General features: G+C 42.9%; 1 protein-coding gene across 1 annotated transcript in view; it reads left to right on the plus strand.

The window, feature by feature from the left end:
* Positions 1-14,330, plus strand: part of CSMD1 (CUB and Sushi multiple domains 1) — a 1,688,220-nt gene that overhangs the window by 915,863 nt on the left and 758,027 nt on the right. The window lies entirely within an intron of this gene.

Below are 14,330 nucleotides of genomic sequence, written 5' to 3' on the forward strand. Positions count from 1 at the left end.
AGTTAGCAACTTCTTAGTAAAGTTTTACTGCGGTGACAGTATGCTGTATATTTTATTGTTTTGCTGGAATTATTGCTAAGTTTTAACCAGTAAGTCAAGGAACATGTAATAGCACTCATTTCAATCACTATGCACCCACCCAGTAAATAACAGTTTCTGATTATTTTCTTTATTTGCTTACTAAGAGGGATGTAGCATACGGGTTGCATGAAAGTGCATAAATGCATCATCTTATCACTTTTAGTCCTAAGGTGTATTCACACTCCACAAATGCAACTGCTTAATGATTGGTGATTTACACACAGCTACCCTGTGTTGTGCTTAATTGTTTAGTTGTGTCTGACTCTTTGCAACCCCTGTTCCGTAGCCCACCAGGCTCCTCTGTCCATGGGGATTCTCCAGGCAAGAATACTGGAGTGGGTTGCCTTGCCCTCCTCCGGGGTATCTTCCCCACCCAGGGATCGAATCCAAGTCTCCTGCATTACAGGAAGATTCTTTACTGTCTGAGCCACCATGGAAGCTCAAGAATACTGGAGTGGGTAGCCTATCCCTTCTGCAGGGGATCTTCCCAAACCAAGAATTGAACTGGGGTCTCCCGCATTGCAAGTGGATTCTTTACCAGCTGAGCTACCAAGGAACCAGTGAAAAGTGAAAGTGAAGTCGCTCAGTTGTGTCTGACTCTTAGCGACCCCATGGACTGTAGCCCACCAGGCTCCTCCATCCATGGGATTTTCCAGGCAAGAGTACTGGAGTAAGGTGCCATTGCCTTCTCCACCAAGGAACCCCAAGGGACTGCAAAACAAAAACACCAGATGGTTTGTAACTGGGTGAAACAGAGAGCTTGCCATCAATAGTATATTGGGTTGATTTTGAATCTTTTTGTATCTAATTCTAGATACAAAAAAATATCTCACCTGGATAGCATTTTATCAATTCCTACATGTTTCCAATAGTCAATAATTGTTATCAATACTCTGAAAAAGGCAATAGAAACTATTATACATGCATCTGAAAATAAAGCAAACTAGGATGGCTCTGTCAGAAAGCTAGATGCTTTCTCAAGCAAACTTCTCCAGCTTTCCCCAAACCGTGGCCAATTCAATGAAGGCAGAATTCCCTGAACGCTTGGCACATGCAAGCTGGGAGCCTAAAATGACGAAATGACGACAACCCCCATGCTCCAGAAACTCACAAATCATGAAGACAGTGTGCAAACAACTCTGTCTATGAAGGATAGAACATAAAGTCATAGATGCCAGCCACTGAGGGAGGTTTTAGTCATGTTCCAGCCAGTGAGTCTGAATGCCACCTATCTGAAATACATTTATTTTCTTTTTATAAATTTTATCGGAGTGGAGTTGATTCACAATGTTGTGTTCGTTTTGAAACACATTTTGAAATCCATAATGCCCTTACTGTGTCCTTTTGGGCAAGAAGTAAAAAAGAAAAAAACTAAGAGTGATTTTCAGGTTTTTAAATACAGATGATGCTGAGGAGGGTGCCTGTGGTAGGTTTTACCTGCCACTGGTCCACAGGCACATGGACCCTCACAGCACGTGCAGGACTTGGAGGCTGGGGACAATTTTGTTTCGCCTAAATGCATTTTATCTCTAAGGAGCATTGTCCGTCTGTCAGTTTCTTCTGATGCTACCAGAAAGTTCTTAGACTGCAAATATACTGCCTTGAACTTGAGGAGAGTCGCACCAATTTGTTCTCACTAATCCCAGGACCCAGGCAAGGCTGATGTTTTTCTTCTCAGACCTGCCTTTATGTGCCTTGATCTTTCAAGGCCATGTATTCTAACTGCAGCTATAGGAGAACAGGCCTGGAAAGCACAGACCAATGGGAGCTGGGGTCTCATGGGGATAAAAGGGGGGGAGCTGAGGAATATCCCACTCAGTCTTGGAGGAAATTCTGAGTTTTCTCCATATTATTTCCCATCAACAGATACATCTGTCTCTGATTTAAGACCCTCGTAGAGAACTATTTAGAATCACAGTTGACTAATCAGTTGGTGCATTATAGAGTTATTGCTAAAGTGGTGATTGATCTTCTCCAAAAGTCCTACTTAGTTGATACATATGGAAATACAGAAACATTTCCAGGTGTCATCCTCTCAACCTGATCATTGAATCCGGCACCTGGACCAGTGACTGAAAGATGAAAAATAGAATATCAAGTTTGAAGATGTTCCAAATTGGTAGGTACAAGAAGCAATTGCAATGTTGCAACACCACATATCAGCCACTGGTTTTGTATGTATATCATGTATAACATGTTCATATATATTTGCATTTATGTAAAAGAAGAAATGTCAATAACCTCAGATATGCAGATGATACCACCTTTATGGCAGAAAGTGAAGAGGAACTAAAAAGCCTCTTGATGCAAGTGAAAGCGGAGAGTGAAAAAGTTGGCTTAAACTTAACATTCAGAAAATGAAGATCATGGCATCCGGTCCCATCACTTCATGGCAAATAGATGGGGAAACAGTGGAAACAGTGTCAGACTTTATTTTTTGGGCTCCAAAATCACTGCAGATGGTGACTGCAGGCATGAAATGAAAAGACGCTTACTCCTTGGAAGGAAAGTTATGACCAACCTAGATAGCATATTCAAAACCAGAGGCATTACTTTGCCAACAAAGGTCCGTCTAGTCAAGACTATGGTTTTTCCAGTGGTCATGTGTGGTTGTGAGAGTTGGACTGTGAAGAAAGCTGAGCACCAAAGAATTGATGCTTTTGAACTGTGATGTTGGAGAAGAATCTTGAGAGTCCCTTGGACTGCAAGGCGATCTGACCAGTCCATTCTGAAGGAGATCAGCCCTGGGATTTCTTTGGAAGGAATGATGTTAAAGCTGAAACTCCAGTACTTTGGCCTCTTCATGCGAAGAGTTGACTCACTGGAAAAGACTCTGATACTGGGAGGGATTGGGGGCAGGAGAAGAAGGGGATGACAGAGGATGAGATAGCTGGATGGCATCACCAACTCTATGGACATGAGTTTGAGTGAACTCTGGGAGTTGGTGATGGACAGGGAGGCCTGGTGTGCTGCAATTCATGGGGTTGCAAAGAGTCGGACATGACTGAGCGACTGAACCGAACTGAACTGAACTGAAAAGTAATGATTAGTAAAATTAATATGTAACCGTCCAGGCTCCTCTGCCCATGAGATTCTCCAAGCAAGGATACTGGAGTGGGTTGCCATGCCCTCCTCTAGGGGATCTTCCCAACCCAAGGATCAAACACACATCTGTTATGTCTCCTGTATTGGCAGACAGATTCTTTACCACTAGTGCCACGTGGGAAGCCCATATTAAAATATATTTGTATATATATATATATAAGTGATGATTAGAAAAATTTTGCATAAAACCAAAGAGATGAAAAGATGTGAGACTACAAGGAGGGGTAAACGTGGCTCAGCAGTGATGTGTAAGAAAAGCTCTTCAGGCTGACACTGACGCTCAAGTCCAGGACTTAAAGGATGGGAGGGGCTGCCCTTTCCTCATTGGCCTCGGGTCTTATATCACAGGAAAGGTCATGACATCACGACTAAGGCCGGATCTCAGCTGACCGTCCACGGACAGTCAGATTCAGCACTGGATGTCATCCTTTTGAAAGCAAAGGTTACAGAACAGAGAGGACCATGAAGATAGTAAGAAATGTTCAAAACAGGAACTGAGGACGCTGAGAAGGAGCATGGTCAACGCCAGGCAGGAAGGCATCACATGTGGTTTTCTGGCTTCTGGGGGCAGAACTGTCACCCGTGAACAAAAGCCACAGGTGGACCTTCCTGCCAACCCCAGAACAAGCCCCGGGGCAGCAGAAGGCAGGACGCAGAGCACTGGCCTAGGCGGGCCTCTGGGAGCCCATGGCCGCCTCGCTGACATCCCCACTGGACACAGGGCTGCCTGGATGTTGCAGGGAGGCCTCAGTATTTTCACTCTGAGGACAGATACTTCCTGTCTTAGAGGAAGGTATACTGTTCTTGTAAATGTTCTTTTTTTCTTTTCTACCTAGATTGAACATCAGGAAGCCCCAATTTATATTGTACTATATTTCAACTAAACAAATTCAAGGGGGAAAAAAAAAACACGCTGTTGTTATTAACTCCACACTTGCTAAGAAGAAAACAAAGTAGAAGAGCAATCTAGAAAACCAGCAAGAAGAATAATAATAGTGAAAACAGTCTAGTGAAAGCTAGTTTAATATCTATGGAAATATTCTCTCAAAGAATCTGAATCTTGGGGTATTTGGTGGAGAAGGGGAACATTAGAAAACACATTTCTGTGCCCACTGCTTTCAACATTATTGTAGTCACATTTATCATTTGCAGTCACTCTTATGACTATAAAATTTCCACCAGTGTTACTCAGAATGAATGAGACAGCAGATGGTGTGAGATTCCTGTGAAAACTGTTTGTGTTCCTAAGCTGCCAACGCGGCCCCCTGCTGGCGTCTCTGCCATTGAATCTGCCCCTCTGATGGGAGGATGAAGCCTGCAGAGATTTTTACAACTTCTAAAAACAAAGAATCCATTCCTTTCAACTTGGGGCCTTTCTTGGTCAGATAAACAGCCGTCCACCAGAGTAGCATGGTCTTTCTCATCATCCTTTATGTTTCTACTTTTCATCCTGGTGTCTTTCTTTCTCTGAACCTTGCACTTCATTCTTTGACTTTTCTCTCTTCGATCATGCCATCAAGTTATGCCAGAAGTAGAAGTAAGGTTGATTGACAGGTAAAACAGCTCTGTAGTTGCTAAATATATTCACCTTTAAAATAGCATTATGAGCAAAAAAAACGTGTCAAATGCAATAAGAGCCACTTGATAGATTTGCAATATCATGTGTCTCTTATGGGCCCTCACAGAATGACAGATTTATGTAGGACATGCTATTCTTTAAATCAACTGAAAATTGAGCCCATTCTTTATATGTTGCCTCCATCATTAATTATAATTAAATAATTGCCTTCTTAGCACAATCCATCATGTAGACATTTCTGATGTCTAAAAGATGAGTTTTTTTTAAAGATATATTAACCTTGAACCATAAGTACCTCTCCAGTATGAAGTAGCTATATATGTGTCAAGCTCCAGTTTTACATAAGTTTATCTGACTATTTGTAAAAATACAGTTTTCACAAAATGAAATTCCCATTGATTTCTGTAATTGATCAATCATGTGGAAAGTATTTTAATAAAGTTCCAGTTTATATAGAGAATATCTTTTAAATCAAGGGAAAACCTGACTGGATTTAAATTTTGCATTGACACAAATAATGGCTTTCTTTTTATTTTATTTCATTCTATACAACTCTTGGTTTTTCCTTTTTATTAAAAATGAAGAACTTTGTATAAAATGAAGACTTTTCTATTGTTAAACACATGTTTTGGGGCTTCCCTGGTGGCTCGGTGGTAAAGAATCTGCCTGCCAATGCGGAGGACGTGGGTTTGATCCCTCACTGGGGAAGATCCCGCATGCTTTGGAGCAACTAAGTCCACGCGCCACAAATACTGAGCCTGTGTTCAAGAGCCCGAGAGCCGCGACTACCGAGCCCCTGTGCCCTGGGGTGCGTGTTCCACAGCAAGAGAAGCCACCGCAATGAGAAACCCACACCCCGCAACTGGAGAGTGGCCTTCACCCACCCACAACTGGAGAAAAGCCTGTGCATCAGCAACAATGGCACAGCCAAAAATAAATAAAACATGGTTTGGAAAACTGGAAGCTTCACCTTTTGAGATTAATTCAAATTCAGGTAGAAATCACGCATTCTCCCTTCATTGTGCAGGGCTCCCCTTTGCTATAACCTGAAATACAGTCCCAGAGGCTGGGCCTCCGAGGTCGAGGACCTGGATCCTGAGGCCCTTTGTATCTGTGTATCTGTCTAGGACAGTAAACAGTAAGGACCATAAACTAGAACCTGGAAGGGGCTCAGTTGTCATGTGTGTTGAAGAAATGAAGGAAACCAAGAGCTCTTCCTCTTCCCGGGGTTTCTGAACCACTGGTCTGCAGAACCAGTGAGGAACCCCTAGGTGGCGCTCTGGCTCATTTCTGTGGCCTTGGGCACCGTGCACCCTTCTACTGAGGGCCCCTTCCAAGTTTCCTGGTTTTCTTTCAATCAAAATAAACTAGTGAAATCTCATCTTATAACCCCTAAGTAATTCTTGCTGTTTAGTCGCTAACTCGTGTCCGATTCTTTGCAATCCCATGGACTGCAGCCCCCCAGGCTCCTCTGTCCATGGGATTCTCCAGGCAAGAATACGGGAGTGGGTTGTCATTTCCTTCTCCAGGGGATCTTCACAACCCAGGGATCAAATCTGGGTCTCGTGCATTGGTAGGCAGATTGTATACCAATGAGCCACCAGGGAAAGCCATGCAATTCTTAAAACCTCAAAAAGGAAAAAAGAGTTTTTAATAAATATAAATTCACTAAAATCAGAAACGCATACCACTTTCCTTAAACGTATACTTTAACTTCTCTCAGAACCAGAGATTCCCGCAACTCTAAGATTTTCAATAATTCACAGAAGATGCCCATCTCTGTGTTTCCAGCTGCTGACTCTTGTCCTCTCCTTTTTCATTAAGTACTTTTTATTAGCCAATATCCTTTCTGCCTTGTGTATCTCACTATCTTAGTCTACAAAATGAGAATAATAAAATCCGCCTCCCCAGATCATCGTGGGTAGCAAATAAAATGAAAAGAAGGTGTAGTGAGTGCTTTGCAAGCAGCACTGAGATGTCAGAGCATGCATCACCCATCAGTAATCTTCCTCGAGCTTAATGTCTTCCTCACCAAATTAAGTAAAACAAGCAGTTTGTTCTTCAGCATTTTAAGGGATATTTTAAAACTTAAAGAATGGACTGACTGCTGGCTTACATTGTTGGCAGTAATTTGGACAAGCACAGACCCTCTGGACAGCTGTTTCAAGGTAAAATTGGACCCCGTCCTTTCTAGACCCAGCAATTCCACTTTGGGTACATGCCCACTAGAAATGAGCACAGGTATGCAAAAGGACAGAGAACATGCACTGGAGATTCACCCACGATTGTCAGACACTGCAGTAAACCTAAATGTCCAGCCACAGTAGAGCATATGAAGAAAGGGCGTATTCATCCAGCAGAACACGAAATAAAAATGAAAAAGGACAAACTACTTCTATGAGTAACAACATGAGGAATCTCACAGCCATACTGTGGAGTGAACGGACCCAGACGCAGACACATGCACCCTGACATCTGGGGATCTGCAAAATCATGGTTTACATTGGTTGTTATTGATGTTCAGTCACACTGTCATGTCTGACTCTTTGTGACCACATGGACTGCAGCATCCCAGGCTTCCCTGTCCTGTGTTTTCTCCTGGATTTGCTCAAAATCATGTCCATTGAGTCGGTGATGCCATCCAATCCAACCATGTTATCCTCTGTTGTCCCCTTCTCCTCCTGCCTTCAATCTTTCCCAGCATCAGGGTCTTTTCTAATGAGTCTGTTCTTCATATCAGGTGGCCAAAGTATGGGAGCTTCAGCTTCAGCATCAGTCCTTCCAATGAATATTCAGGGTTGATTTCCTTTAGGATGGACTGGTTGGATCTCCTTGCAGTCCACGGGACTTATTGCTAAAGAAGAGCACCATGCTTTTTGCATGTTTACATTTCAATTTAAAAAGTGTTTTTTTAAAGGGTCAGAACAATCCCCGTCCTCCAAAATGTAAATTTCTATAGAATTTTCTTACAAGTAGGCACAGACAAAAATACCTAGAGGTCCCCCCACTCAATGTTATGATGTGTCAAAGGTCAACATTAGGAAGGGGGTCCCACTGCACAGCAGGGAAGGGGACAGTAAGCGGTGGCCACACCACACAGCCTGGGAATACATGGCAGCACCAGGCCATCAGCAGGACCCTGTGTTCTCTGTTCATTGTCATCCTCTCAACTCTATTTCCTCGATATCTTGCTGCACTGCTTCCTTTGTTGCCAATCAGAACACCTTTCCTTGGGGAGCAGCGATTTATTTTTGTGAAAGGGAAATCCCATAGAAAAGAGTGTCACTGTAAGACAACTATGAGCAAGTGACAACTTTATCCATTTTCACCTCTGCTGATGTCAGAGGAAGCAGAAGGGCTATTGGAGACAGTTTCCCAGATGAAGGACCACCTAGGTGTGTCCAGGGCATCCAGGAAGGAGGAGGGGAGGGATCTGGGCAAAGGAGCATCAAATGCAGAAGGGCATTCGGGCTTCTACAAACACAGCCCGTCAGTCCTGGGGTCAGAGGGGGAGACAGAGAAGGAGAGGGAGGCGAGGGATGCAGGGGAAAGGGAGGATTTATGCTACCCTTAAAAACTGTAACTGGGGGTAAACGGAGGATCTCTGGAGCATTTGAGGAGTATGATGGGAGGGAGAGCAGTGCACACAACTCTATTGCCAAGGCTGCAGGGTGGTCCCCTTTGATAGCTCTCGGTGGCTGGGGGCAGACAGCCTGGGGCATCTCAGGAAGAAGGGTTGCTGGGGACACTCTGAGACACTGAGCACAGGAAGGGGGACCGACCCTGAGTCATCGTGTTTAACAAAGAGGAAAAAATGTGGCTGAGATAAAGACATAAGATGCCCTTCATCCCAAGGCTCAGCCATGGGCTTCCTGGGTGGCTTAGCTGGCAAAGAACCCATGTGCTGGTGCAGGTGATGCAGGGAACATGAGTACAGTCCCTGGGTCAGGAAGGTCCCCTGGAGGAGGATGGCAGCCCACTCCAGTGTTCCTGCCTGGAGAATCCCATGGGCGCAGGAGCCTGGTGGGCTACAGTCCATGGGTCGCAAAGAGTCAGACCTGAGCACGTGTACCACCCAAGGCTCAGCCACCACCACATTTAAAGCATCAATATATTTGACAGAGACCATGTCCATCAGAGGGGAATGTGTGTGTGTGCATGCACGTGCAATGGTGATCATGGTAGATGCAAGTAGTGGCAGCCTGTGCTCTTCAGAGCCCAGTGAACCAGAGCTGGACAAGAGACACAGAATGGATTCCAGGCTGAGTAAGCAGTGGCCTGGCTGTGACCTGCTTCCTCCAGGGAATGCACGCGGGAGGGAGCTTGTGTTAATTAGCACATCGTCAGATACTTGTGGAGAGCCCACTGTGTGCCCACAGCGCTTCCATCTGTGCTGGGAAAGCCCCATTTCTCACGGAGCTGGCCTCCTGGGGAGGGAGACAGAAATCCATCAAACAAATTGAGTGCATGCTGGTCGGGGAAACATTAGGGTCTCGGTCAAGAAAGGCCCTTCAGAGGGAACAGTGTCTGAGCTGAGACCCCAGTGGCTTATGACGGTTAGGAAAAGAGCTACGTGGGCAGTGAACAAGGCAAGTGTCAGTACTCTGCAGGAGGAGCGACCGAGGAAGAACACAGGATGCTGCAGGGCAATAACTGCAGAGACAGGTCAGGGGACAGTCCCGTGGGGCCCTGTGGGGTCTGCAGGGGCCTGTCAGGCTTATTTGATTTATAAGGCAAGGCTCTGGAGTGTCTGGAAAATGAGGAGGCAGGTGTGAGATCTGAGCCCATCATTTGAGCTTGCCTATGGAGAAAGCCCCTCTGTGAACCGTTCTCCTGTCCCCTCCAAGGGGGATGGGGAGTCTTCTACATGAATAGATGGCCCTGTCTTCTCTCTCATCTGGGTTTCTGGGCCCCAGTCCTGAGATATGGGTCATATCACAGCACTGGCAAATTGTGCTTTCTTGACTGCAGGGTGGAGGGCACGGCTGAGCTCAGGTGATGGGCTGGGGCAGCACACCTGGGGTCACCTGTCTGCAGGGCTCTTGTCCTGGCCCAGGTGACATACCCCTCACCTGCTTCCACCGGCCCAAATTCCAGCCCCACTGCGTAGCATCGTGTGGGCTGACTGTACATGATGTATTGGACCCACCCACTTAACCTTTGTAAAAGAGGGGAAGTGGGTGTGACGGTGTGAGTGTGTGCCACGACATTCACAGACCACAAGGTGAAAACCCATCGTGAACAGGACGGGACAAAGACAACGTGCCTAGATTCAGGAGTGTTACTGCTTCGACTAGACATCAGGCACAGGTTCTTACTAATGTTGAAAAAGAGAACATATTTTTTAAGGAAAGTGCATGGTTTTACTCATTAGAGATGTTAAATTAAGAGATAGAAGGCTCACCTGGAGACGGCCTAATGGAATAAATGAACTTTTGAGTCCGTTCCAGACTTTTGATTTAAGTCTGTGCATCTTCATGTATTGATCAATTTAAAACTTGTATTTGAAATATTCATGCACAGTAAATCATAGCCATTCCACATAAAAGCACTTAAACTAAAGCCGCTTTTTCCCTAAACTCCTAAGTGTGGTTCCCACTGGGCAATTGGGAACTGGCAGCATTATTTAGTAAATCACGGCTGTTTAGAATACATTAATACGTGAGCACAGGTAGATGTTACGTTCTTATGCTTGGTGAGTATAAAAGCTTCGGGTGGTTATTACTCGCCCGGTAAACTGTCTTTCCACAATTTTTATTTACATGCCATTAGATGGAAATTATTCTGGTTTTTCGTTTATCAGCTCCTAACTGTGCTCTCTTCACGCTTTTGCTAAGCTGGCAGTTTAATCAGTCCAATCTGGAGGCTGTGTTTATAGAGTTTTTTTTTGCTAAATGTGCATGTCCATTTCTCATAAGGGACTCAATGCTTTGGAAGTTAAGACATCATGGTGTACTTGGCCCGTGTCAGGGGGCTGCCAGTATTTCCACTGAGAAACCCTTGCAGTCATCACCGTGTGGAGTTTCTTCACTGCCCCTGCCCTAATGCTGATATGGCAGGGAGGTGCTGGAGTTATGGCTTACCTGAGTGCTCAGAGCTGTAGGGACATGGATGGTCAGTCAGAGCTGTGTGGAAGCCGGGAAGTTTGAAAAGGCACAAGCCATGTTGCTTGTTCTCTTAATCACCAGTCAGATGACTCAGATTGTACAATGACTCTTCTGCTTGATGTAGCACAGATTTTAGGATAAGCCCAGGGAGGTTATCCCAGAGGCTGTCTTGTTTTAGCTAGAGCTTCACACCCCTCATGAAAGGGTGGTACTGTCACTTCCGAGGATAAACACAAGACTCAACTCTTGTGTTAAGACCCAGCTCAGATCCACATGTGGGTTGAAAATAGGTTTTGAAGCAACATGGAGCAAAAGCTTATTTCTGGGCACCTGTGGAATCTGGTTTCCTCAAATTGCATCAGCATGTTTTGAGTTGCATGAAGAACACCTATACTCTCCTAATGGTGTTTCTTTCTGCTTTATTGAGGCATAATTGAGTAATAAACTTGTACATATTCAAAGTGTGCAATATGACAATTTGATATACATAAAGGATATAGGATTCTCACTATCGAGTTACTAAACACACGCGTCACGTTACATATTTACCTTTTATTTTTGGTGAGAACACGTGAATTCTCTTCTCGTTGGAAATTTCGCTCATACCATGCAGCATCACCACCTGTTGTCTCCATGGTGCACATTAGGCCCGCAGACCTTGGTCATCTGATTACTGAAAGCTTGTTCCTTTCACCAGCCTCTACCTGTTTCCCCCAGCTCCTACCCCTGGCTACCACTTGTCTATTTTCTGACTGACTCAAGTTCAAGACCTTAACCAAGTCAAAATTAGAGGTTTGCTTCTAGAAACGGTTATAAAGACCAGTGTCTCTTGCTTTCCTTAACCCAGATATTATCTGCCCAGCTACAAAACTGCAACACCTGAGAGCTTTTAAAAAGCACTCTGAGATTATGATTTGTTGATTTAAGATGAGGACCAACATTAGTATTTTTTTAAGGCTTTCCAGATTATTCTCATGTGGAGCCAGAGTTAACAAAATGATGGAAACTATCTGTAAGTGTTCTGATACTTAATTTTACAATTTATACCACCAGTGATAATCTTCACTGCTTTAAAATTAAAAGTGGTGACTCAGTTCAGTTCAGTTGCTCAGCCATGTCCGACTCTTTGCAACCCCATGAACTGCAGCACACCAGGCCTCTCTGTCCATCACCAACTCCCCAGAGTCCACCTAAACCCATGTCCATTGTGTCGGTGATGCCATCCAACCATCTCATCCTCTGTATCCCCAGTAGCGTACTGGGCACCTACCAACCTTGGGAGTTCATCTTTCAGTGTGCTATCTTTTTGCCTTTCCATACGGTTCATGGGGTTCTCGAGGTAAGAATATTGAAGTGGTTTGCCATTCCCTTCTCCAGTGGACCACATTCTGTCAAAAGTGGTGACTATTGCTTAATATTTTGAAATTCAAAAATTTAATTCCTTTTTGGATCTTATACATTAAAAAAAATTATATATTAGAAATTACCTTGGAGTGTATCAGAATGAATATACAAAAAACAAATCTACTGTGATAGTAACAAAGAAGTGAGATAGTCATTTATCTCTTATTTTAGTTAATAGTTTATAGAATTGTAAGGCACAGAACATGCTATGTATTTATAAATATATTTAATTGATACCTTTTATAGGGAATTCAATCTAGTCTTATCAACTAATATCATCATTATTTTAATGTTTAGTCTTTAAAATGACTTAAAACAGAATATATTTGTTAATTCAACTTTCAATATAAAGGTATGGAATTTGGCCTTTTGCTCAAAGCATTTTTGAGAATATTCTTTTCTTTGTTTGAAGTAATTTATCTTTTCTGTTCAGAGTAATTTTTAGGCAATTCCAAACACTGAGACCAAAGTTTCTACAATGTGTTACGTTGCTTAATGCCAGTGTTAACTTTAGACCTGTATTGATTGCTATTGGTATTAAATGATAACATTGATTTAAAATTTAACTAGAACAAAATTCTTCTGTCATATGTTGATTTCCATTTACTTATATTAACCTGAGATTTATTGAACACCTACTATTAGCAAGGCATTGAAACATATAATATGAGATTGCAGTAAAGAGCATACATCTCCTGCCTGAAGATGGAATAACAGGAAAGACCAGGCTTCCTTACTTCTACTGTTGTGATTCTCGTGTATTTTTTTAATCTGTGTTTTTTGGGGATTGTTACCTCTGATCTTGGAGTTGGACAGGATGGGCTCAAATTTAAAACATTAATATCAACTTTACCAATTTATTTGTTGAAGGGAAAGGTAGTTATTAATTTTAACACCAACTTTTATCTTTATTTCTTTTTTAATTAAATACAATCACATAAAAATAGGTAGTAGTAGAATACTAATACATGGTAGCTATAACTTTTCTCAATGTTGTATCAACCAATAATAATACATATTTTTAAGAATATATGAATTACATGATATATTAGGAATATATAAATCATAGTCGCAGGCATATTGTACGTATTTGATATGGGAAAGTGGTTAATAATTCACTGTCTTCACCTTCAGGAGTTTATAATTTAATTGGTAGCTCACAATATATATTTGGGTCAGTTTCTCCATTGAAAATGTAGTCTCTCCAGGCAGACTTCATGCATATAAACAAGCTTTTATTTATTTTTGAACTTCATGTTTCCCTAAAATCCTAGGTTACAAGTAGACTTCGGGTAGAACATTTTGTCTAATCATAGAGAATACAGAGCTAGGATGATTGCTTCCAGTTATCGATGGGCCGTAGAAGACTCACTTTATAGACAGAAGGCAGATGCAGACAGGTATTCAATACAGAGACAGGTCAACAGAGACAGGTCAATACAGAGACGGACAGATGGACAGGACTTCTGATGGGAATGGGAGCAGAGGACACAGTGTGAAGTGGACAAAGACATGCTTGAGTGAGGGTGAAGCTGAGAAGAATGGGGGGAAATCGAGACTGAAAGGACAATTTGAGAAGTACAAAAAAAAAAAAAAAATCAAGCATACCTGGACAAAGTTTAATTCGACTTGACATCTGTGACAATTCAATACTTTGATTGAAAAGTATGCTTGGGCCAGAATGTGACTGATACTCTAAGGAACTCGAAGAGCTATGTGTGGACACCAGGAGCTTCATGAAGGTCACCTGGGCAGGCCTGACCTTTGAGCTGGATGATAAAAGGTTCAGAGAAATCAGCGTGTCATTGCCACAAGGAACTCAGACTATTGTAGGGCATGTGGTTCTTTCTAAACTTGCCTACACATTCAGAGAACAGAAATCTGACATAGTGTCCATTTCCCAATGAGATGCTTAGACAGTCCCTATTATTGACTTATTTTTATCATGCCAGAAGGGATCCGTCTACACTATTTACGCTGAATAATTCAGGTTTTAACAAAAAGTTAATCCCAAAGTCAAACAATGCATATCACAGGCATGCAGAAATAAGTCT

Source organism: Bos mutus, chromosome 27 (assembly GCF_027580195.1).
Source record: "Bos mutus isolate GX-2022 chromosome 27, NWIPB_WYAK_1.1, whole genome shotgun sequence".
NCBI lineage: Eukaryota > Metazoa > Chordata > Mammalia > Artiodactyla > Bovidae > Bos > Bos mutus.